This window comes from Epinephelus lanceolatus, chromosome 9 (genome assembly GCF_041903045.1).
Source record: "Epinephelus lanceolatus isolate andai-2023 chromosome 9, ASM4190304v1, whole genome shotgun sequence".
In the NCBI taxonomy this organism is placed as follows: Eukaryota; Metazoa; Chordata; class Actinopteri; order Perciformes; family Serranidae; genus Epinephelus; species Epinephelus lanceolatus.
In genome coordinates this window covers 39,567,584-39,591,976 of record NC_135742.1, presented here as the reverse complement: position 1 = coordinate 39,591,976, position 24,393 = coordinate 39,567,584, and positions in this window count along the sequence as shown.

Genomic DNA, 24,393 nt, shown 5'->3' with positions numbered 1-24,393 from the left:
CAAAGTGACTGTTTTTATCAGTGGAGTCTGGTGCCTTTGAAGAGAGTGTAACGTTGCAGTGTCAGTTTCCCATTGTAGAGGGCTGTCTGATGGCAAGGTGAGGCTATGAAATTTTCGAAATATAGTGTACACTTACACTAATGTTTATTTGTTTTAGGTGGTCATAGTTTTATGAGGCCAAAATATGTTTTGCTGCTACCCCTGTCCGCAGTCACCAGACTCCTGTGACAAAAACACAAGAAGAATGGAAAAAATATCTATTCCTACCGAGAAACTCCACGAGTGCATTAGGGCTGTACCCAAATATTCGGATATTCGAATATTCGTTTCTTTGGGTAGGTATTTGAAAATTTGGTATTCGATATAATTATTATTATTATTATTTATTTATTTTTTTTATGTATTTATTTATTTTTTTTTTTTACATATTTTTTGGTGCTAAATGTAGTCTTTTTGTTGTTGGTAAATGTAGGTTATCAATAAAAATCTAAACTTTTAAATTGCATTGTTAAAAATGTGAAAATATAGTATAACCTACCAACTGAGCTTGTGTGCACGGCACGCTTGAGCGCATCCGTCTGAGGCTGTGGATCAATGCCAAGTTTTACCACTTTATCACTATTCCCTCTAACTTGTAGCTGTTTTTTCATTATCTTTTGAATTTAATATGAATTATGGAACCATTTTTGTCAACGTTTGTTTCCCCTGTTTTGTACAATAAATTATTGTTTAAAATTTCAAAGTTTTTTTAAAGTTTTTAAAGTTTCTTTTGGAGTGCGTGACACACAGTGTTTTGAAAACGGCCGCGGACTGTCACCTGCTCAACGCATCAGTACCTTTGGATGCCATGACAGTAATAGCCAATAATGTCAAAATATCATTTACAGACCGATTTAACAGACGATCACTGCTGCCCGACCCGCAGGTCCATTTGCGGGTCCCGCGGGTTACGGGTTGACCCGCGCATCACTACTCAGCTCAGTCTATAAAGGCTGTACATACAACAGTAAGGCTATAGACATTATATTGTATTCAGGCCGGCAGAACCAGGAGCACATCGGCTCTACAGTGCACAGCACTGCTGATTAACCATTTTATTGCAGCACAGAGTGTCTGCCAGCAACCAATTACTTGCAGAGGCTTCCTACAACTTGTTTCAACTGTTCCGATTTAATCAGAAGACAAATTAAACAGGATGACTAGCCAGTGTGAAAATCAAAAGAAAGCATAGAATAATGTACTGAAGGAGACTGTTGTGCCATCACATTTTTTTGTGGTTTGAGAGCAAAGATCCGGTCGCCGCTGTGCAAAACTTCGCAATACAATTAGGTGAAAAAACCTCGGAGGAGTGCTTCGCAAGGAGTCTTTGAAAGGAACCGAGCCTAGCGTAAAACCGGAGGGAGCAGGCAGCACGGCCACAGCATGAACGAACCGCGTGAAGCGTGAACGAATATTCGAATATTCGTTATAAATTCTGCCGAAGGTCCGAATGTTAAAAAATGGCATTCGGGACAGCCCTAGAGTGCATACTCTTGTTCTAGTTATTGACTCTAACCTCACTTATGTTTGAATTAGCGCTTGTTGCTATGGGAGCTGCCATTACTGTTTTAAGCCATGGCCTGCATTTTACATCATCAACTACAACACAGTCCCTGATTGGCTGTTTACATTGTCAGCTACCGTGATTTGGCCCCAAAGTGTTTGGGGCAGCAGCTCACGTCACCAGGATGTCTTACCAGGCTACAATAATATGATAATATTAGATTAATAATAATAGTAAAAAATATATCAAGTATAATAGTAGTATAATGTAGTAAGGAGTATATGTAGTATGAATAAAGTGATAATATAGTAAATCAACACATTCTCACCCCAACCTTGTCACATATCAATGTTTCGTCATGGACTTTCCATGTTGAGATAAGATATGCAAGGTATCCTTGGTGCGTTGGTTGTTGATGTTCTGGGACGTGTTCACTTCAGCCTGTTACAAGCATTGTGTTTTTTTAAAATACACCTCCGTTTTCACAGTAAATATACAGTTTGCATCCAGTCTCCAAAATAAACGCACTATATCAGTACAACACCGCAACGTTTTTTTCCTTCAACAAAAACACACATGGTTATGTTTAGCCAACACACGCACATGGTTGGGTTTAGCAAAAAAGAATGGTGTTTGACTTTACAATCTTACCGGACGCAAACACCAGCCTCCTGGGTGAAGGCCCGTGGTTGTCGGACCCATCCACCACCCCTCCAGCCCGCCCTACTCAGACTTCTGCTGCCTTAACTTTCGTTGCTGTCCCCCTGCATTTCCCTCTGACACCGCTAGGTGCTATTAAACAATAATGGCGACTGGCCATGTATCATGCCGATGTGAAAGGACAGCTTTTTTCCGTTGGTGTCGAATGCTGGAAGTTACTGACCAATCACCAGATTTCGACGACTTCAGAGCGAGACTGGGTTGAAATAATAAATAAGAATAGTAAATAAAAAACAGTGAATGCATAACAATATAATAGTATAATCAATATGACATTAATTCAAATATGGACAACTATGTGATTAAGATATTTTGACTACTGACCACTGTTGAAAAATTTAAGGGCATTCCTTTTTCCTTGTTAAAAACATGGGATGCCCCAAGGTATGTCTTTTCTCCAGCCCAATCATCTGAAGCATACATTCCTTTATATCCTTCATTATGAAGAAACAACATTCTTTGCTAGCCTGATGCTAATGGCAGTATTCAGCAGGTTGCTAAAGTGCCTCTGCTGTTCCACGCCATCATTTTCCCTTTTTAACTCTGTCGTGGTAACATCCCTAGAGGAAATATCAAAAAGGCTTGGCTGTGTTTCTACTGGTCAAAGTGACGGCTGTGAAAGGAGAAGTTGTGGAAGTCAAAAAGGCGTTGGTTGTCGTCTACTATGACACACTACATAAGATAAAACAATGGATTACACCCGCTGTGAGGGTCCAAAGGACAGAGGGATGTTGTATGCTGTAAAGCCCTGTGAGGCAAATTGTGATTTGTGATATTGGGCTTATAAATAAAATTGATTGATTGATTGATTGATTGATTGACTGAATATCATGTGTGACACTCATTGTTGTTCACAATCCAAGCCAACACCGCACGCTACTGCGTTGGCCTATAATTGAGCTGATATTGTGTAGTATGAACCCAGCATGAGTTAAATTTAAATGTTATAAGCGCCACTGTAGCCAACTCTGTCACTACTGTTGCAGCTTATAAATGAGGGATAAATTGTTTTGAGAGTTAAAACCCATGCAGAATGACTGGTTTCACTATAAGAATTAATCAATTTGCTCCAATCACATTTGGACAGTCTAGAATTTTTGTTTTTATGTCCAAGTAAATGAAAGTGAAAATGCACTCTGAGTTTAACAGTTATCAGTTATTCAGTTATTTTCATTTGTTATGTTGTGTATATATTTTTTTCAATATGTAGGCTTACAGTCTGGGTTAAAAACTGAAAATATCTACAGTCTGCCATCTTGCCGAAAACACCTTGCTTTGACATCTTGTGTAGTTCTGTGTAATCTGGACAACTGAAAGTTACAGCCCTTGCTTTACGTTACACCCCGCACTTGCAGTCTGCAGATTGCCTCTTCTCAGTTGATCAGTATTTCATGTGCATCTACTGTACGGTACAGTGAGTGTGCAGTATCAGACTGTAGCGTTATTGAGAAGCCCTTGTATTCAGAACCCTGCAGTGTGAGAACAGCACGTGAAAATAAGTCCATCCGTCTTTCAATGTAAAATTATACACTGAAATTTATCACCTCAAGTCTGGCAATTTGTAAGATGATGGAGCTCTATTCACCATTTGCAAGGATATAGTCAAATCTGGATGTTATTAGAATTGGAGATTACTTGCCTGTGACTCAACTGTAGCAGCTATGTGGATCATTGCTGCTGTGATGAAGCACGTGAATATGTCAGTATGACAGGTGACCCACACACAGCAGTTCTCCTCACAATCAAGAGCTGAGGTAATTCATTCCAGGCATAATTCACTCCACAAAATAATTCAGTCTTGCTTTTAATGAGATTAAAGTGACTTCACAGTTGGGGCTGCATATTTATTTATTTCTATATTTTTGTCTCTTGGATACATTCTGGATGTATAAAGCCTCCATATGACTTAGACTGCCTGAATGTAGATAAATTGCCAGGGAAAAAATTGTGCAACCCTCCTCCCAGAGGCTGTTGATAGAGGATCTGTCTTTCCTGCTCCCTAGCAGCTGCCAGGGAAATGAGACCTTGAGACAGGCTGGGGAATTTCACATTTTGTCATGTTCATTGTTTGCTCCTTCATATTTCCCTGCGTGCAAGTTAATGGTAATGGCACATCGGCTGACAAGATAACAAGGGAGCTGCTGTTTAAAGATGAAAAATTAGCTTGTTTTCTTTTTTTCATCTTCCTGATATAATTAATGTGGATATAATCTCAGAATTTAGTTCTGGTTCAGTTTGTGCTGCTTTCCAGAAAATGGCCTACTTATCTAATTTAGCAAGATTTAAAAGCAGGGAAAATTATAAATAATTTTCATCTTTATAGAGGTGAAGGCTAATATGTGTTTGATCTTTTAATTATGTCAGATGTATTTCACCTTCAACGGTAAATGTTTACCCAATTAGCACCTTTTTATGGAGATTCTGCAAAATTCATCTGACTGCATTTGCATATATAAAACATTTAATCTCAAAAAGAAAAATAAAGTCACCTCTTACAGTTGCTAATGTGCTAGCACACTTTTGCTTATTTACACATCTAACAGACTTGGGCGAAGGCTTAGCCAGGGGGATGCACTTTTAGTTTGTACATTACTTTTTGTTACTACCAGCTAGTATGTAAAATATCAGACAGCATATCAGCAAGGTATGAATAATTAGCACTTTTGGTGCCCTAGGCAAGCACCCCCCCCCCCCCCCCCCCCCCCCAGCAGTGAAAGTACTGCATGTTTGCTACCAAAATGCAAATAAACCTGGCTAACAATAAAAATATAAAATACAAATATGCTATTATAAATATGCAAATTTGCTTTCAGTAACATGTTTTAGATGTGTAAAAATCACATAAATCAATTTAATATATAATCAATAAAAAAGAATTACAAATCAAGAATTAACAATAAAATATGACATTATAAAATTCTAACTGACCTAGGAATGCACCGGTTTTGAAATTCTGGGCCGATTCTAATACCAATGTTTAAATTAACAAGTTCGCCAATAGCCAAAACCAATGCTTTTACACTGGTGTTTTATGTTGGTGTAAAAGAACAGTTTAAGTCATTCAGTCTGTCAGTACACTCCCTTTGAATGAGCACAAATTCAATAATACACATTTATGAAACAACCTTTAACATAGCCTTCTATCACATGAAAAACATGTTTAAATAAGCAAAAACCCTTTTCACTATATGATGCATCATAACTCCCTCTGTAATATTTATTTTATAGTGCTGTGAAAACATCAACACATTTCACCTTCACACAGCTTTATTCAATTATACAGGATTTATTCAAGTTTAAGTTTCTTTCCAAAACATCCATTTTACAAGACCATAGAACACTTCATGAAAACGTTACAATTTACTTTGAGAAGAACTTGGAGATCATACAAGAAAAATCAGTCAAGTATCAATAATAAAATGTTGGCACTGTACATTTCTCCAAAACACAAATATGTTACGCTTGCATGTTTCATACCTATTATACTGACATTTCTGAAGTTACATAGTGTATGAGCTGACTTTGTCATTGGGACATGGAGGTGGATCATGGATGGTATGTCGCCTAGGCAAGACGTTTTCCAAGCTGCAGACCACTGTTCAAAACCAACAAACAACAACACTGGATGTATGTTGGTGACCCTTTATGACATTTCCACCAGTCTTTGTGGCACAGAACCTGGGTGTCTTTACCAACACATCGTACTGTTTCCCAGCAGTGTTTGAGCCATGGAACCTGAGTGTTTTTACGGACACATAGTGGCTCTTCACAGTAGCATTTCAGCCACCAAACCAGGGTGTATTTACCAACCAATCCCTGCTTTTCTGGTGGCTTCTGTGCTTTTCTCACTGTAACCAAGCGGTATTTGTGCCTAGAGCTATCCACACTTTCACTACAGGGTCCATGAGAAATGACAAGTTACAACATATCTGCTACAAAAAAATATACAAATGGAACGCATCCTCATACAATGGTTTGTTTGAAATCATACACACTACAGTTTGTATGATATCAAACAAATAAGTGCCCTATGAAATACAATACGTCCTAACGTAAAGTTGCTTAATTAACGTAAAGTTATGGAGGTTAGGTTTAGGCTAGTAGAGTAACTGTGGTTAGGGTTATGAAAAGAGAAACATCACAAAGATGTGCCTTAAAATGAGTCAAAGTTCAATTTGTTCTGAACACCTGTCTCCTTGGTAAACTGCTGTGTTTTGTGACACATCCACTGCCCCAACCTACCTCCTTATGGACCATTCGGGGCTGCTTCTTTCTCTATTGCAGTGAACACATTTGTCTCATGATCACAGCCCTCCAAATACGTGGGTTATGGACTGGAGTACTGGCTCATCATTACGTGGGATAAGTACAAATTCTGATGCATTGCTTTTCAAAGGAAAAGTCACAAACAGTGCATGAGAATGGTCTGCGTGGTTTCCAGAAATGTTAAATGTGAACATTTTTTACTTGTGATTAAGATTGGGAAAATTTACTGATGTGAACATGAACATGCCGTTTAAACTGATTCTTTCTGTGGTGTCAGAACGCAAAGCAAAATTTTTGAAATGACAAAATATAAAGTAAATAGACTCAATTACATGCAGTTTTTTCTGGACAGTGTGAATTGTCACAAAGACATGTCTATGCAAGATAAAAATGTTACAACTCATTATACAACTGTGTTCTGTACAGGGACAAGAGGATCAAGGACAGAGATTAATAGGAAATACCATAAAGAACCCAATGCTCTGGTGAGCTATGCGTTGGGTCACAGCCTGTGCTTATTGTCCTTTGCTTGCTAGCTGATTAACCTTTTCCACCAACTCCTGAAAAAAATGTCTGGCTCTTAAGCAGCTAAATGCTTCAGTTTACCACAGCCATTTTGAAGAATATAGTCACCAGTTTCAGCTGGAAACAAGGTTGAGATGAACAAAGCTCTGCTGGATGGAAAACCAAAATATGAATCTATTAATAGGCTGCTCTGTAGATCTGAGGGGACCTGCAGAGTTAGGTTGTAATTCTAGGTTGGGTTTGACACCTTTGGCATTACACAATGGATGCATGCAGTGTACTGCATAAATGCTGTGTTGCAGATGATAAAAGCAGCTTATGCTGCACTGAAAACACTCAAACAAAACATCAGAGAGAGGGATATCATCAAAAACTGACTGACATGAAGTCCACGTGTAGAAGTGTAAACCAGCAAGATAACTCTATAAGCGTAAGAAAAAATGAATTAAGTCGACTTCAGCAGTGAATTAAAAACAATTGGAGGTTTGTTCATATTGCTATTGTCATGCTATGACTGCCCTCTGCCTTGTTTCATTCATGGTTTGGGTAGATGAAGGATGTTGGATGGGGAGGATGAATATTCTACAACCTCTGTCATGTATCAAACATGAGGAGGACGTAAACACAGGGAAAAGCTGATACAGAAAAGGAATTCCTTATGTTTGGAGAGTCATTTTCTTTGAGGCATACTGTGTCCCATCAAAAGAAAACACTCACTTGTACTGTAACACTTTTGATGTGGTACACTTTCATTTGGCTCTTGATGTGTCTCTGAGGTGGATAGGTGAGACATCCCACTGTTGGAAGTATATACTTTGAAATGCAGGACTGCTTTCCCTGGCATTAATTAAGCCTGGCTTTTCACTAAAATGTCCTTTTCTCTGAAGACTTCCACTCTGTGGCTCTGGGAAAAAACTTCATCTAAACTTCACTGCTACACTTGATGATGCCACATCATCAAGTGCTGACTATGCAAAATCTATTGATTTTATTATAAGGGAAAAGTAACCTATAGTTTCTGAGCTGATCTGAAGAAGCATATATATTCCTGTGGAAAAAAGCGATATATATATATATATATATATATATATATATATATATATATGTATATATTATATACATCCCAATACACCCCTTAACCCTACCACTTGCCCCTACCCCTCCGTTTTGCGCATTCACGCATAGGGGTAGGGATGTCCCAATTCTCATTGAGGCAGAGGGGAAGGGCGGAGTGCTAGGGCTATATGGCCCTCCAAACGGAGTTTTTTTCAGAGGCACACTTCAAAGCGAGTGCTACGAGAAATCTCACAGGATGCCTTGTGAATCACCAGCAAGATGGCAGGGAAGGCTTCAGAGGCAATGAAAGAAAACCATAAATGTAAGTATTTTCTTTGTAACTAAAGATTTAAAGACTATGATAACCATCGGAAATGTCGTTGTAATGTATTATATACATTTGTTCTAACAAACATAACAAAAAAAAATCGCTGGTTGTGAGGTTTCCCCGGCAACATACTCGTCGCATCTTTTTATGACATCGCTGAAGACTAATGATGACGTTTCCGGGTATGAAGGGTTGTCCTATTTCATAGGGAAATATTTCAACCCCTACCCCTTGTAACTTTGTTGCAAGGGGCAAGGGGCACTTGAAAAAGAGGGGTAGGGGTAGGGGCGAAAATGAGAAATGGGATTGGGCCAATAAATGACCCTATTTAGAGTCAGTGTTTGGTTTGTTTTTTTCTGGGCTACTGTAAAATGTGGCAGTGCAACATGATGAGCTCCATAAACGAGGACCTGCTCCCTACGTAGACATGAGTGGCTCATTGTAAGGTAACAAAACCACAACAAATCATATTTTCAGGTGATTATACACTAAAGAAAACCTACTTATGCTATGTTCCATTTCTGCCAGTACATCCCCCTAAATACTTGTCTATACATGTATACCCACATACATAGAGGATATATTGTTCATATAATGTATGCAAGTAAAGTGGTGTAAAAGTTAGGTGTGAAACGTGTTCTGTACATACCCTGTGGGCCTATAGACATGTGGAACACGATCAGTTGAATTATCGGCAGTTGTGAACTGTGGGTAAGTACTGACATATTTGTGTTAGTGTGGAACTCTGCACATAGAGGACATACTATACGTAGTTTTTACTTGCAACCATAAACACATGGTCCAAAAACCCAGACACTGTTATACTTTCTTCATAACTTCCCCATTTTAAAATATTGAAATTGTAAAAGTGAATAAAAAAGAGTAAAAACATTATGTTCTCTCTGGAAAAAGTGACAAAACAAAGTATACTCATAACTGTCAGTATACACACAAAAAGCCCCCTGGGTTTTTGAGTGTGCTGTTGATGTACTCTATTCTCTCTGTCCTCCCACAGTGTAATGTACAAAGGAAATGGAGGAGCTGCTTGTTGACTGTGGATGATTATGACACAAAAATAATTATTAGCTGTGTTGATACACAAAAGTATAGTGTGTTAACTTAAACTGCAAAATGGTATAGATACTGTTGGTGTATGGTCACAGTTATGGGGGTGGTAAGGGTGGAGTCAGCGAGGGAGAAAATATGTTTTTAAACTCACATAAGAGGCACTATTACCTTTACTGTGGATATGATTATTTAAACTTACTATATTATCAGTACCCGAACCATAGATTTTAACTAGATACTGGACACAGTATCATTCCAAATGAGTTGCTCATCTGGTGCATATGCCAAAAAGTTTCTAGCTGGGAAGCTACTTTACTTCTGTGGTATGCAACCCACTGAATATGTGCAGTAGTGTTTCCCCAGCAGGCCCCACCTGCAGTTTCCCACTTGGCTCATAGACTTTACATTTCTATGACATCACATATTTTTAAATTGCTTTATCCAGCTGAGGAAAATTTAACAAATATAAAACCTTGATGAATCAAAAATTCATAATATAAAGTTTCATAACTGACCTTATTTGCAGTTCAGTGTCCTGTCAGACGTCTCTTTTATAATCGTGGTCTATAGGGAAAATGGTTTTTGTGCTCCAGGTTTTGTTTTGTTTTTACCCAGCAATACCGCAAGTGGCCACTGCTGCAAGGCTGAGTGGCATTCCTGGGGACCTGGGTGTAATAGACTAGCATGTGTTTCGAGGCAGTACAGGAGGGCAAATGCCACTTACCAAAATTAGCATATGATCTCACTATGTGCTATAACATTATCACAAAGAGATTTGCAACCTCAAGAACTACAGGTGCTTTTAGGCTTACAACTTTTTTACCAGCAGCTAAACAATCTACCATTGTTTAGATAAAGTTTTAGATCCTTTATATTTAACCAGAAACAGCCCTGAAGTTGCTATGAGCAAACCCAGCAGTCGTTTATATGAACAATAATGCGAGCGTTTAGACACACAGAGCCGGATTGGCGAGTTGATCAGAGGTGCCCAATTTTCCGCATCGTAGGGTAGTCATATTGGCGGAACCCTTTTAGTTTAAACAGACCGAGGCTGCCTTCTGCAACGGGAGGGGCTGTTGAAGACTTGTGGGAGGAGCTGTTGATGACGACGCACGTGTGAGCCACTGGCATTGGATAAACAGGAAACAGCTGATAGCAGGAATTAACGAGCAGCTAGTAGCAAGAGGGAAACGCAAACCTGACAGACACTGTAAAGATGAGCAACTGGGGAGACGAGGAATTGCGCGCCCTCCTTGTCCTCGCAAACAAAGAGACCATTAACCGTCAGTTGACGGGAACGGTAAAGGACGGGCCAACTTATGAGAGAATCGCCAAAGGACTGACCAGCCGCGTTGTCATAGACGTCGGAACTAGGGGCCGCACCCCCTCCCATCCGCCCCTCCGCACCCCATCAGCCTCCCACTGCATTACGCTTTAAAAAAAATAAAGAATCTGAATTTAAACTCAATTTGTCTGACTTACATTTATCTCTTTCATATCATTAATGCATAGATCTATGCTTTTGATGTGATATGCAGCCTGCCTGACTACATACAGTAGCCTTGGCATCTGGCATAGGCTACTGTATGTAGTCAGGCTGCATCTGGAGCAGTGTTTTGATCAGGAGGGACTCCGCGTAGCTGCAGGGCGAGAGCAGGCAGTTCTTGAGGCGGCTCAGGGGAAAAGAGTGGATGTGGGTTCCCCGGAACTGACCCCCTTTCCACGAGAGCGGCTAAGCCTTGAGCTGGACATACTGAGGGATGTGTGTAGGGGACGAGAAGTTAACACCATCCAGGATGTTGTGTCCATCCTGCAAACCTTGCAGCCCCAAACCCACTCCATGCTGTCGGAGGTGGAGAAGCTCATTAAGCTCTGTCTGGCCCTGCCCATGTCTGTCGGGCATCCGAGCGCTCTTTCTCAGCCTTGCGCAGGCTGAAAACCTGGCTGCGCAACACCATGACGCAGGAGAGACTAACACATTTGGCCATTATGAACGCTCACAGTGACCTTATGGATGAAAGAGATGTCTCGACCCTACTTAAAGTCTTCATCAGTAGGTCAACTGAGAGAAGGTCCACTTTTGGAAATGCATGAAAGCCCTGAGTCAGGAGCGCAGACTTTTCTTTTTTTCATTCAAGGTTACAAATAATGTTATGTTCCTTAAATGGCTTGATTTAGTTATCAAAGTTTCATTTTCTTAACAATAAAGATGCCGTGTTCATCCATTCTAGTTCTCTTATAACTGCATATTATTATTATAAAATAACTTCAAATCAAATCCTTAATCATTGATAAGTGTGCGTGCGTCCCCCGCCCCTCCCAACAAAAATCCTGCACCCCCTCTCAGAAAATAGTTCCGACGTCCATGCGCGTTTTGTTTTGTTTTGTTACTTGCTCACGCCCCCCATTGCCCCAAAAAAGGCGCTTTCTAGGTAGGTAGGCAGCATTTTGCCGCACTCCCTGACTTTGTTTTTATACTGCCAATGCTGAAAAAAGACTGATTGGGCTTTCCTGCAAATTTGCACAATTCCTATCTAAAAAGGGCTTGTGTGAATTAAGGGTGTATTTCAATCAAGCCAAAAATGGTGATTGTTGGAACAGTAGAAAGACAATCCAGGATGGTTTTCTGTGAGTTTTATTTTGTTTGTCAACTTTGAAAGAAGTGTGTTTTATGATGATAAAATTGCTGAATATTTAAATGGAGTCTGGTGGGTTTGACCATAGGGATTTTGGGGCTGTTTCTTGATCTTACTCTCTAACCATAAGCTCTATCTCTGTGGGGATCCTTTCAATGTACTTATGAAAACAATCTGTCAGTGGCAAAAACAAGCACTTTTAGTGGATGTAAATTGACAGTGTAAACATACCCCTCCATACCAATGCAGAATGGCTGCTGCACTCTCGCTTGGTATTGGACCAATTTAAAAAAATGTGATTCCCATTAATCACTTAGACACAAAAAACATGGGAATAATGGGTCCAGGATGAAAATGACCTTTTAACCCTGGATTTTTAAGTTTATTTGACATGCAGAAAGCTACATATCGACCCAAGGATGTTATGTTTCGTGGGCGTTACCATAAAAACTGTGTCCATACTACTCATACTGTTATAGTTTTATTGTAGTTACTAGGACATAGGCACACAATCACACTTTAGACTAGTCAAAATGGCATTACTAAACCATTTACATTTTCCTGGAAAAACGAATGCTCTGGTGATATATATATATCGATGCAAAAGAAAGTGATTTGGACATCACAAGCTCTTTAAGATAAACTTACATTATATAAAGTATGTGCCGGTAATAAATATGAGCAAAAGATATTTGAAAGCCCATGCATAACAAATATTGAAGTAATCATAACTGCAAAAATCTGTACCAGGATATTTCTCCAAGCGGATTTGAATTTGTAATCATAGTCTTTAATCTATAACTATATAAATTTTACTACTTTTCTGCCTCTTCAAATGATCTACTTGTCAAGGTGGAAAATATTATTGGGTGTTTTTCACTATGACCATGGAGAAATCTTCAATATATCAGGGGTGGTTTAACCTCTTTGAATCTTAAATTTCATTGATATAGCCATCAAATCATGTTCTCCTTCCTCAGAATAGCTCCCAGCCTTTCAAGCTGTGATGTTGGCACAGAGGAGACATCTAGAAGAACAGTCCTCCATATCTATATGGGCTGTGGTGCAGTGGTTGATAACTGCCTTGAGGACCACAAGCTCAAGCGGTCTAATGTGGCCATTACTCAAAGGAAAGCGTGTTTCTTGACCAAATACATATATCAAATCTGTAAAAAAATGGGAGCAATTATTCTAAAGAGCCATTTAGCTTTTCTAGTGGGAATTTCCTTTAACAGATTTTTTAGAGGCTTTGTTGTGATAATGAATATCTGTGAGATATTAGTGTACTAGAGGAGTGGACTGGATGGCTCGAGCTGGGAGATTGCTCTGAGATGAACTTTTTTTACTGACAATTGGATGGTGTGTTTGCCGGGAGGCTGGGTGTATCCCCCTAGAACAAATACAAAACCATTCAAACATCTTCGTGTTCACAGGCAAAGGTGTTACTGCTAAATGCAAAACAATACAATTTAAAAATTCAATCCGCTCATCTGCTGCTGCTGCTGCTGGTGGTGCTGCTGCTAAGGTCAGGCTAAAACACAAAACAATATCTCAAATTGCAATCTGTAAAGTAAACAGGGTGCAGCAGCAGCACTGTTCAGGGAGGAGAGATCAGATGCGTGTTTCCAAGGGCATATGCATGAGGGCGTGCTAGTCACTTAAACCAGTTCTCATAGATGTCATCCTGTTTTCTTTGCATTCCCCTGGAGAACACCTCCCAGAATACAATTCACCTCTCAGTGGCGGATGTGGCTGAAAACAATGGAGATGCAGGGGTCAGGTTTGTGAAGAAACAACAGCACTGAGGTCTGACAGGTGTCTCTGCTACGGTCGTGTCACCCCGAGCCTGCCCGCGCTATGCAAACATTACTGCTCATTATGACAACAGAGTTGCGGTCATGCGGTACATCTTTACACAGAGCAGCTTTATTTTCTCATGCTGCTGCAGGCTCATTCTGTCATGTTAAGATTAAGAATGCAAGGCGATCTGGCTTTTGGGATTAACCTGCTTGAAGGGATTAGGCTGCTACATCTGTATTATTTTCTACAATAAACCCCTACTTTAAATTCTCCCCTTAGACTTTTATGGTTATTATCAGCTTGACAAAAGGTTGAAAAGAGTTTCTTGAGTCAATCACCTGCATGTTAGGCTGAATAAGTCCTAGTGGACCATAAATGGGTCATTATTGGACACAGCTGGTGTGTCCCTTGCAGACCTTGTTACCTACAAATTCCGTCTCTACTCTACAAAAAAAATTGATGCTCAACAGGGGGATTGCTAGGAGTCGAAAACATCTGGGGCTTTAGCCCTGAAGTGGGAACAATTGTTTACCCGGGGGTTCGGGGGTTTCTCCCCCGGGGAAATTTTGAATAATTCCACGTGATTTTAACGTATTTTGACAAAGCCAAATTGCCCAAATTGGTGGTTAAAACCTGTTAAACCCGACAGTCTCCCAACTGGGGGACTTTGAGAACGACTTTGCAAACAGTGTGAAACAATGCACTAATCACGAAGAATATGTTGCACATCAAATTAAACAGCAGAATCTGGGCTCAAGGCTGTATAAACTCTTTTTCCATGCCCCAAACACAGCTCATACAACAACTAAATAAATAACAACAAATCAAACTCCATACCCACTCATCATATTTCAGACTCTACCACGACGCCACATTATTCAAAACACACACCATTCATCTCAAATGAAAGCAGAAACACTGCTCTTTCCACACATATGTGCCAAAGCACTCTAACAATGACCGCATTCAGCAGCCGACACCTCCCCCACAACGGCGTTCTGCTGACTCTGATTGGCTTACAGTGTTGTCAATCTCGTGTTGGTGGGTATAGCGTCATTCTGTTGGCTCTAACAAATCGAACGAAGTGTCAATCACTGAAATCGACAAATCCGTTGCGGAGATACGCTTAGAACATGGCACTCTTAAATACTTCTGACTGGTCAATCGACAAGATTCTGTGGTGTTTATTTCTTGAGGTATCAGGTATCATCATCAAAATAAGTTAATGATAGTCCACACAGGCCAAATAGGATCGGAGTGGCAAAATGCAGCATTTTCAGGACATCGCTTTTAACATTTTGGAGAGGACAAAACGCTTGATGTTTGGCTAAAAAATGACATGTCCCCAGCAGCAAAAAAAATAAATAAATAAAGGAAGAGAAAATTGCAGGGCCATCAGGAGCAAACCGGCACAAACAACTAGAAGAAGTAAGTAGTAAGCCATGTTCTAAGCGGGATAATGTATAGTGAGCCGGTGAGTGTTGAAAAATAACTCCCTTCAGGGGAATGGAACCCCGACGCGCACTACACATTATCCCTTACTTCACATTTAGATGTGTGTGTGTGGTCACTTTGGAGTGGGAAATACATGAAAAAAGAGGGTTAAAAGATCCGGTGCTGAGCCCAAAAGATCCGGGGCTATAGCCGGGAATGCCCAGGTCAAACGACGTCCATGATGCTCAATATGAAGAAAATGTAATTGCTGCCTTGCTTTGTTCACTGGTAAAAAAAATGTTCTACCCCACAAAGTGTTAAAAGCAAGGTGTTCAGGCTGGACAGAAGCTCTGTTTATGTGTAGGGCAATGGAAATTGATTTTGTTTGACCCACAGTTCAGAAGTGAAAAACACATTCAATTTACTGTCATAGAAGACTTACTACCATACATGAAGATTATATTTCTTTAAAATGTATTTGGTTGTGTTGTGTTACAAGTTAGTGGTAGGTAGGGATGGGAATTGCCAGAGGACCAATGATACGATATTATTGCGATATTGCTATATGCTGAGTGCTGCAATACAATATATTGCAATTTATCACCTTTTATTCCAGCTGCATATTATTTCCCCAAAGGAAAACTGTCAACATCAGTTTTACCTCATAAAGTTTTCAGTCTGTTCATCTGACTTTAATCATTTTTATTACAGCATAATGTGATGCAAAGCAGACAAAGTGACCAACACCATCATAAAACCTGACAGAAATGCTGCATACACCTGACAAACTGAACTGTTGGCAAATTTAACAAGAAGGGTCCTTCTGCGGCACGGGCGTAATGGTTAAGGCACAAGAACGCCTCATTGGGCGTTCCTGGTAGCATTTCATCAACCAATTCCAAAAAGTTTTGCAAAGCATGCTGGGTAAGACGTCACCTCCTTTAATTTTCCTGCTCTAACCGTCGTTGAAAAGTTCCAACACATGGCAGACAATGTCGGTAAGTAGTCTATGAACCAGTTTGTACAAACAATCGATAAAGTGTTTGAATGTACATAACTGATAATCATCTTAACAGAATGTGGTATTTGATATTCATCGTAACGTGGAAAACGATGGCTAGCAGATTGGTTAGTAATTTAGGGTGATGCTATGCTAGCTCACGTTAGCCATAGATGTTAAGGTAGCGAGTGCATAGTATCCGATCTCATGTGATTATACAATGGGTGGTACATCATATGAAAGAGGTGAGACAGTGTAAATATTAACTAAAATGGCATGACAAGGTGGTTGCATTGCTTTGTTTAGGTGGCAACGTGTTATGATTAAATGCATCTGCTGTAACACATGCAACAGTAACACGTGTCTGAGGCTAACACCTTGTGTTAGAACTTGTTCTAGCTGCTAAACATAACTGTGCCTGTTTTTTCACTCATTTACATTTCATCGTGAGTCGTGACAATGAAAATGACGGCTAGCAGGTTGGTCAGTGACTATGCTATGCTATCTCACATTGTTTGGTGTAGGTTTAGCTAGTGAGAGCATGTCATTGTGACCTTAATTAATAAGTAGTGTGACAGATGAAAGCAGGTGAGGTAATATAAATGTTAACTATTATGGTATGATGTGGTGGACGCATTGCTTCGTTTTGGTGGTTATATTTCATGCCTGGCGCTAACACCTTGCAACAAAATAACTTCATTCCGTGTACCATGTGCCTCGCTCTATGTACTGCACACATTATTCAACGCAACAGCTAGCAGTTAGTAATGAGATATTTATTTGGGCTTCTTTAATGTTCTGCGTCTCTTTTCAATTTACTCTAGGTACATTTTTCAGTCTTGCTTAGCAGCCAGAAGCCTCTGTCACAGAGATGCACACACCCAGCATGCCCACTTCTCCACTCTCCTTTCTGTCCACTCTATAAGGGTGATTATGCCAAAGTGGAAACGCATTTACAAAGTCCCTTAAAGACCATGGTGAATTATGGAGGTAGGTTATCTTTTGATTGCTTAATAATGTGCTTAACGAATGACACTAATGATGACATGAATAGCAACTCGACTGTCACTAACAGTTGCTGAGCCATGACTTTCCCTGGACTAGTTATAAAAGTGTAATATGTTCTTTTTCTTTTTAGATTACAATATGTGCAATTGGGGCTGCAGAAAGGGCAGTCACTACCACTGCTATGGTTGTGGCATCACTTTTCCAAGGAGGAGTAATATAATTAAACACCTTAGTACCTGCCAACCTCAGCCAGCAGAACGCCAGCCTCACTCCGCGCAGGGTAGGCCTACAAGCCAGCCAGCAGAACGCCAGTCTCACCTGACGCAGGAGACAAGCCAGCCAGCAGAACGCCAGTCTCACCTGACGCAGGAGACAAGCCAGCCAGCAGAACGCCAGTCTCACCTGACGCAGGAGACAAGCCAGCCAGCAGAACGCCAGTCTCACCCGACGCAGGAGACAAGCCATCCAGCAGAACGCCAGCCTCCCGCTGCGCAGGGTACAAGCCAGCCAGCAGAACACCATCCTCACCCCGCGGAAGGTACACGGCAACACTGGGTAAACACTGCGCCATAAATGTATGTTTGTGATGGATGACCACTGCAGTTGTTTTGGCCAAATACAGTGCACTGATGAAGCCTGTAAGGGACCGAGCTGGCAGACAAGAGGAGACTCGTGTGGTTTTCAAAAGAGGGCTTTTATTTTACCCAAAAAAAAGCAAAAAAAAGGTACAAATGACAAAATATATAACTAAAGTTTTGGGCCCATAAGAGGTCAAATAAACAGAACTCAACTGAAGTGACCTTAACACCAAAAACAGACCTTACAAAGTGGACACAATGGGGAACATATATACTGGTTGATCAGACCATCAAGGGAACTGCCCATTGGTCCGACAGCCCATTGGTCCGACATCCCATTGTTCCGACCATATTAAACCCATTGTTCCGAAGTCCGTTCCGAAATCATCATGATGCCCTGTGGTTAAGGTCTGGTTAGGTTTAGGCACAAAAACCACTTAGGGTCAGGAAAAGATCATGGTGTGGGTTAAAATGAAAAAGAAAGTGGCAAACACATAAGCTGTGAGCCTGCTTCGCCTCAAGCCTTTCCCAGCTGACCCAAAGCCGGTTGTGGCGCACCATCAAGGCAGAAATATGCCCGCCAGGAGCCGTTCAGCACCGCGGACCGTCGGATTAATGGGATGTCGGACCAATGACATGGACCCACCATTAAGGCACAAGAGGGATGACAGACAAACACTACTAACTAAGCAATATATAACAAAACAGAATAATTCCCCAAAAAAAGGTTAACTCAACTAAATTTACCAAACCAAAAATACCAAAACTAAATATTTAATAAAGAGAAACAAACAATATAACTAAACTGAAAATAAACAGTTCCTCCCTATGAGGTGGCAGGAATTGGTATGGCCCAATTGGCCACTTCCTGTATTTAACAGTTTCAGTTCCTGGGGCACATAATTTCTATGTAGAGCTTGGGTATGGCTGTGTCAGTAAAAAAAACAATAACGTAGGGATGGAGCCTTTGTTCCTGTATTTTTAGGTTGTATCTAAAGACTTCATTTCCACATGAAGTAGATGAAGTAGATGATGGACTGTGTTGTCACAAAAACGACCCCTTAATACTTGTTATGATTTCCCAAAGCTTAGTTAACATTTCTCACCTGTGTGCTGGATGTATGGGCTCCAGCAGATTGATCCGACCGACCGGATGCCATCTTCGCAAGCAAACGGACACTACGCTGCATTCACAGTGCTATGTGAAAATCGGACATATCTTAAAATGTGGCTGTTGAACTTCAAAATCTGGCATAATTTATCGCTCTTATACCGCAATTTCTAAATGGAAGTTTGTCACTGGCATCAATTTTTACACTGCCAGTCACATGAATATGGTGTAAGTGTTGAGTCAGAATTTTTTTAGTTCCTACGTTCCCTGAAGGCACTGTCACTCATGATTCCACACCCGTCTCAGTTGATGCCACGCCCCCCCACGCCACATCAGGGTCAAAAGTCTGAAACTCAAAAAACAGATTTGAAACTGAAAAAAAAAGATCTGAAAGTGAAAAAAAGATTTGAAACTGAAAAAATAAGATTTGAAACTGAAAAAATAAGATTTGAAACTGTAAAAAATAAGATCTGAATCTGAAAAGATAAAACATGCAACTGAAAAAAATAAGCCCTCAAATGTTAAAATATATATGGAAGTGAAAAGTGAAAATAAATTATTCATTCAGAAGAATTACAAAAGTGAATCAAAATTATATTTAACCTGAGAAAACGTTTCATATACTTATTTTTGTTTTGAATACACTGTTGTATTTTTCAAAATTCAAGATCAACACATGAATTTTCAGTTTCAAATTTTATTTTTTCAAGTACAAAACATTTGACCCTGATGTAGCTCCATACACTGACTGAGACTTCTAGTACCAAAAGTAGTATTAAAATGTGTATTTGCTTCCTCTCACTGTACAAAAATGAAGCCAAAATATTCTGGATAGGCTTGCTGCCATCTTGCCCTGGTGACATTATTTGGAGTCAGAGTCTGTGCAGTAATGACTGTGAAGTGGAGTTGTGGTAGTGGAAGTTCCCACCTATACACCCCTCCAAATCTGTCACGAGTAGTGCCATTGATAGCAAGCACAACGTGTCTGTCAATTATGACGTCACATCCCCTTTTAAGAGTATCACATAACTTATTGAAACCAAACTTATCAGAAAAATTGACAACTGAACATACATCAGCGTGATAAAAACAACCTAAAATTACAGAAATCATCTTTGGGAAAAATGTAGTTGACATGTGTTTTTTTTTTTTTTTGGTCCATGTCCCATTTACCCAATTATATGTTTTGGCTCCATTATTATGTAGCATCTATGGTCTTCATTATAAATAGTCCACCAAAATAAAGGGTCTGGAAAAAGAGACATGATGTCCAGTAGTGAGATTGAGGCTGTATGTTATCGGAACATTCACAGGTGCATTTGTGGCAAATTTACCCTGCTTTTCTCCTGTAAATCCAGTGTTTCCTGTGTCTTCTCGTGGCAACAACCCAATCACCAGAATAAATGTTGCAATTGTGTGTTTCTACAAACCATGGATAAATTACATGTGTGCACTAAAACTCTCCCAGCACCAAATTCTAGCTAAACTGAAATTTTCTAAGGCAACATTGCAGTATGTCAGAGAGATTCTCATTTTCACCCCAAGTGAGACCAGGCTGTGTCTGGAGATCATCTTTATTATGACAGAACACCATGTGCATCCATGATCTAATGCAAAGCCCCTCCAGCTATATGTTACATGTAATAGAATTTCTTTTCCTGCAGACCCTTAAACATGCACTGAAGCTCTGTCAGGCCTGTTTGAAGTCCAAAGAGCAAGTGGTGCTGACTACATGACTTTCCCTGCACAGTCTCAGAACTCAACATCACTGACAGCTCTGGCAACATGTGAAAGGGCAAAACATACTGTAACACCATGAGGCTATCTCTGGGATACTCTGAGAGACTTGGAATAATGTGGATCCTCAAATTCTGCACAAAAACACAAAGGATAGATGCCAAAGTGCAAACTGTGAAGGAAAGAGTGGTCACATATTGGGGAATATTGTGTTTCAAAGGCCTATTTTAATTACCATAGTGAATGAAAATATAATCCTGACTATATTCAAAAAACAGAACCCCAAAATGTTTCAATATTAAATAGCTACTAGTAATTATGATCATAAAAGTTTACTCATTGTATTGATTGTTATATCATTATTATTTTTATTGGAGTTTTTTGGAGTACATTTTCTTTAGAAGAGAGACACAACTCCATAAAGAGCAACAAAAAAAACAAAAAAAAAAAAACAAAACAAAACACTGTCTTTGTTCACTGTAGCCAACAGAAGCTAATTTACACTGGCTTACACATGCTGAGTAATAATCTAAGCTCACAGCCCAGCTGGAACACTGGCTACGTAGCACCTGCTGCCTTGTTAAGATAAATAGAAACGCAAAGTCATGATGTCACGTCAGGGTTAGTCTCTGTTCCACTAGGTTCTGTAACTCATTCCAGTCTCTTGTTCAGTAGATCGATTCATCTGTGTTTCTGGGGAAAAAAAAAAAAGAAGGCTTGTTCCTGAAGTTTACTCACTATATTTGAAGACATACAGTGGCATGCAAACGTTTGGGCACCCCTGGTCAAAATTTAGTTTACTGTATATAGCAAAGCAAGTAAATGATAACCTGATTTCCAAAAGGCATGAAGTTAAAGATGACACATTGCCTCAGTATCTTAGGCAAGATTATTTTTTTGATTTCAATCTTTCACAATTTTAAAATAACAAAAAAGGAAAAGGGCCTGAAGCAAAAGTTTGGGCACCCTGCATGGTAAGTACTTAGCGCTTCCTTTGGCAAGTATCACAGCTTCTAAACACTTTTTGTATCCAGCTAAGAGTCTTTCAATTCTTGTTTGGGGGATTTTCACCCATTCTTCCTCCAAAAGGCTTCTAGCTCTGTGAGATTCTTGGGCTGTCTTTTGAGGTCTATCCACAGATTTTTAATTATGTTTAGAATCATCGTCCTGGTGTAGAAGCCATCCTCTCTTCATCTTCAGCTTTTTTACAGATGATGTGATGTTTGCTTCCAGAATTTATTGGAAATTAACTGAATCCATTCTTCCGTCTGTGTGAAATGTTCCCCGTGCCACTGGCTGCAACACAAGCCCAAAGCATGATCGTACCACCTTGGGGTTTACCAGTTGGACGGGTGTTCTTTTTATGAAATTCTGGATCCTATTTTTATCCAAACATACCTTTGCTCATTGCATTTAAAAAATTACAGTTTAACTTCATCAGTCCACAGGACTTGTTTCCAAAAAAAAGCACCAGGCTTGTTTAGATGTTCCTTTGCAAACGTCTGACGCTGAATTTTGTGGTGAGGACACAGGAAAGGTTTTCCTCTGATGACTCTTCCATGAAGGTCATATTTGTGCAGGTGTCAATGCACAGTAGAACAGTGCATCACCACTCCAGAGTCTGATAAATCTTCTGCAGGTCTTTTGCAGTCAAACTGGAGTTTTCCTTGTCTTCCAGACCTCCGCTTGACCTTCACAGTTTCTGTTAACTGCCATTTCTTAATTACATAATGAACTGAGGAAACAGCTACCTGAAAACGCTTTGCTATCTTCTTATAGCCTTCTCCTGCTTTGTGGGCATCAGTTATTTTAGTTTTCAGAGTACTAGGCAGCTGTTTAGAGGAGCCCATGGCTGCTGGGACAAGGTTTCCTGAATCAGAATATTCAAAAAGCATAATTTGTATCACCTGGCCTGTCCTAATGATGATTGTGAACAAGCCATAGTCCTAACAAGCTAATTATGGCCTGAGACCTTGGTAAAAGGTGTCTGAGAGCTCAAATGTCTTGGGTTGTACAAAATAAAAATATCACACTAACTAAAATGTTGAAAAGCATGTTTCATTTTTAATGTCATGCCTTTTGGAGATCATTTCATCTTCTCCTCACTTCACAGTTAACAAAATTTTGACCAGGGTTTCCCAAACTTTTGCATGGTGTTGCCCGACAACAATTACTTTGTGAGCACAGAAAGAACTTCAGCTCACATGAAAACAATACAAGTGCTGCAGTGCTGTTAGCTGCATCATCATAATGGCCTGATGTTTATTCTTGTTTTATCTTGGGCTTGGTTTAACTTTCAGCTTGCTTTTTGTCATCACTTCTTTTTTTTCTTTTTTTTTTGCCATGTGCATTATTGTTGGCAGTGCGGTGTTTGCACAGGAAGTGACAATACATTAGAGACCCCTCCTGGCTCTGACTGTTTTACTTTACTTTTTTTTTTTTTTTTTTTTTTTTATTAGTTGTGATGGATTTTTGCAAATGTCATTAGGAGCACTAGGAGAAACCAGAGGAATTAAATATTTTTGACAGATTATCTATGTCATGTACTATTGTTGGGACATAGTGGAAGTTGCAGCAAATATAAGTTATTTTAAATAAAAGCTACCTACCGGACTATAGACTGTATAATAACGATGGACAACACGACAGCTCAACATTGGTCAAACTAAATACTCAAAGTGCATGTCAAACAAATGTTTCCCAAAGTTCTTTTCATTTTAGGTAGTTCTTATCATGCTGATGTTTGTTCAAATGTTCATTTTTCTTATAAGTTTAGTTTTAATTGATATTTGATGCTATATAAGGGGTGTTTGGTGTCATGATAGACAGCTATGTGTGCCAATCAGTGTGCTTGCTATCAATGGCCCTTTCACAATTGGTCTGACGAGTAATGGGTGGGAATTCATTGCCATGGAGACTCTGGCTCCAAATGACATCGCCATGGCAGCGACCATGTCAGGGATATTTTGGCTTCATTTTTGTACAGTGGTAGGAAGTGGAGACACATCATCCATCTTTATGTACACCCAGTTGGAGGTAAGCAATGACTTTAAAATGTTCTTCTTGCCTTGAGAATATTTAGGCACATCCAGTCATTGATTTGATTGATGCACTTACTTATGCCTGCATGGGAACATTGTAGAGCCCTGCAGGGGTCAAAGACTCCTGCCCTAGCCCAACCATGCCCCATGGAGTTCAAGCCGTAGCCCTGTCCCAGCCTGACAAATTTTACAGGTTTTCAGCCTGACTCAAGCCCACAAGCGTCACCAACATCACTTTAAGCTCTCTGATACAAGTGCTCTCGGACAAACACTTCATGTCCACTTCTAGATTTTCAATAGTTCAAACATGTTTTCTAGTTGTAATGTCGGGGTGACTGTGCTCTGTGTTTGTGTCCACCTTTGGCTGTCTGGTGAATCTCTGGAGTTGAAATTTGCTGAGCTGAATCCAGAAAGTTTACCCTCTGTGGGAGAACAGTCTTGCACTTGTTTTTAGGTTTAATTTGCCGATTATCCCAGCAGGTAGAAATCCCCTTCACTTCACTAGTTTATGTCAGTGAGTCTGAGGAAAGCTCTCCCTTGAA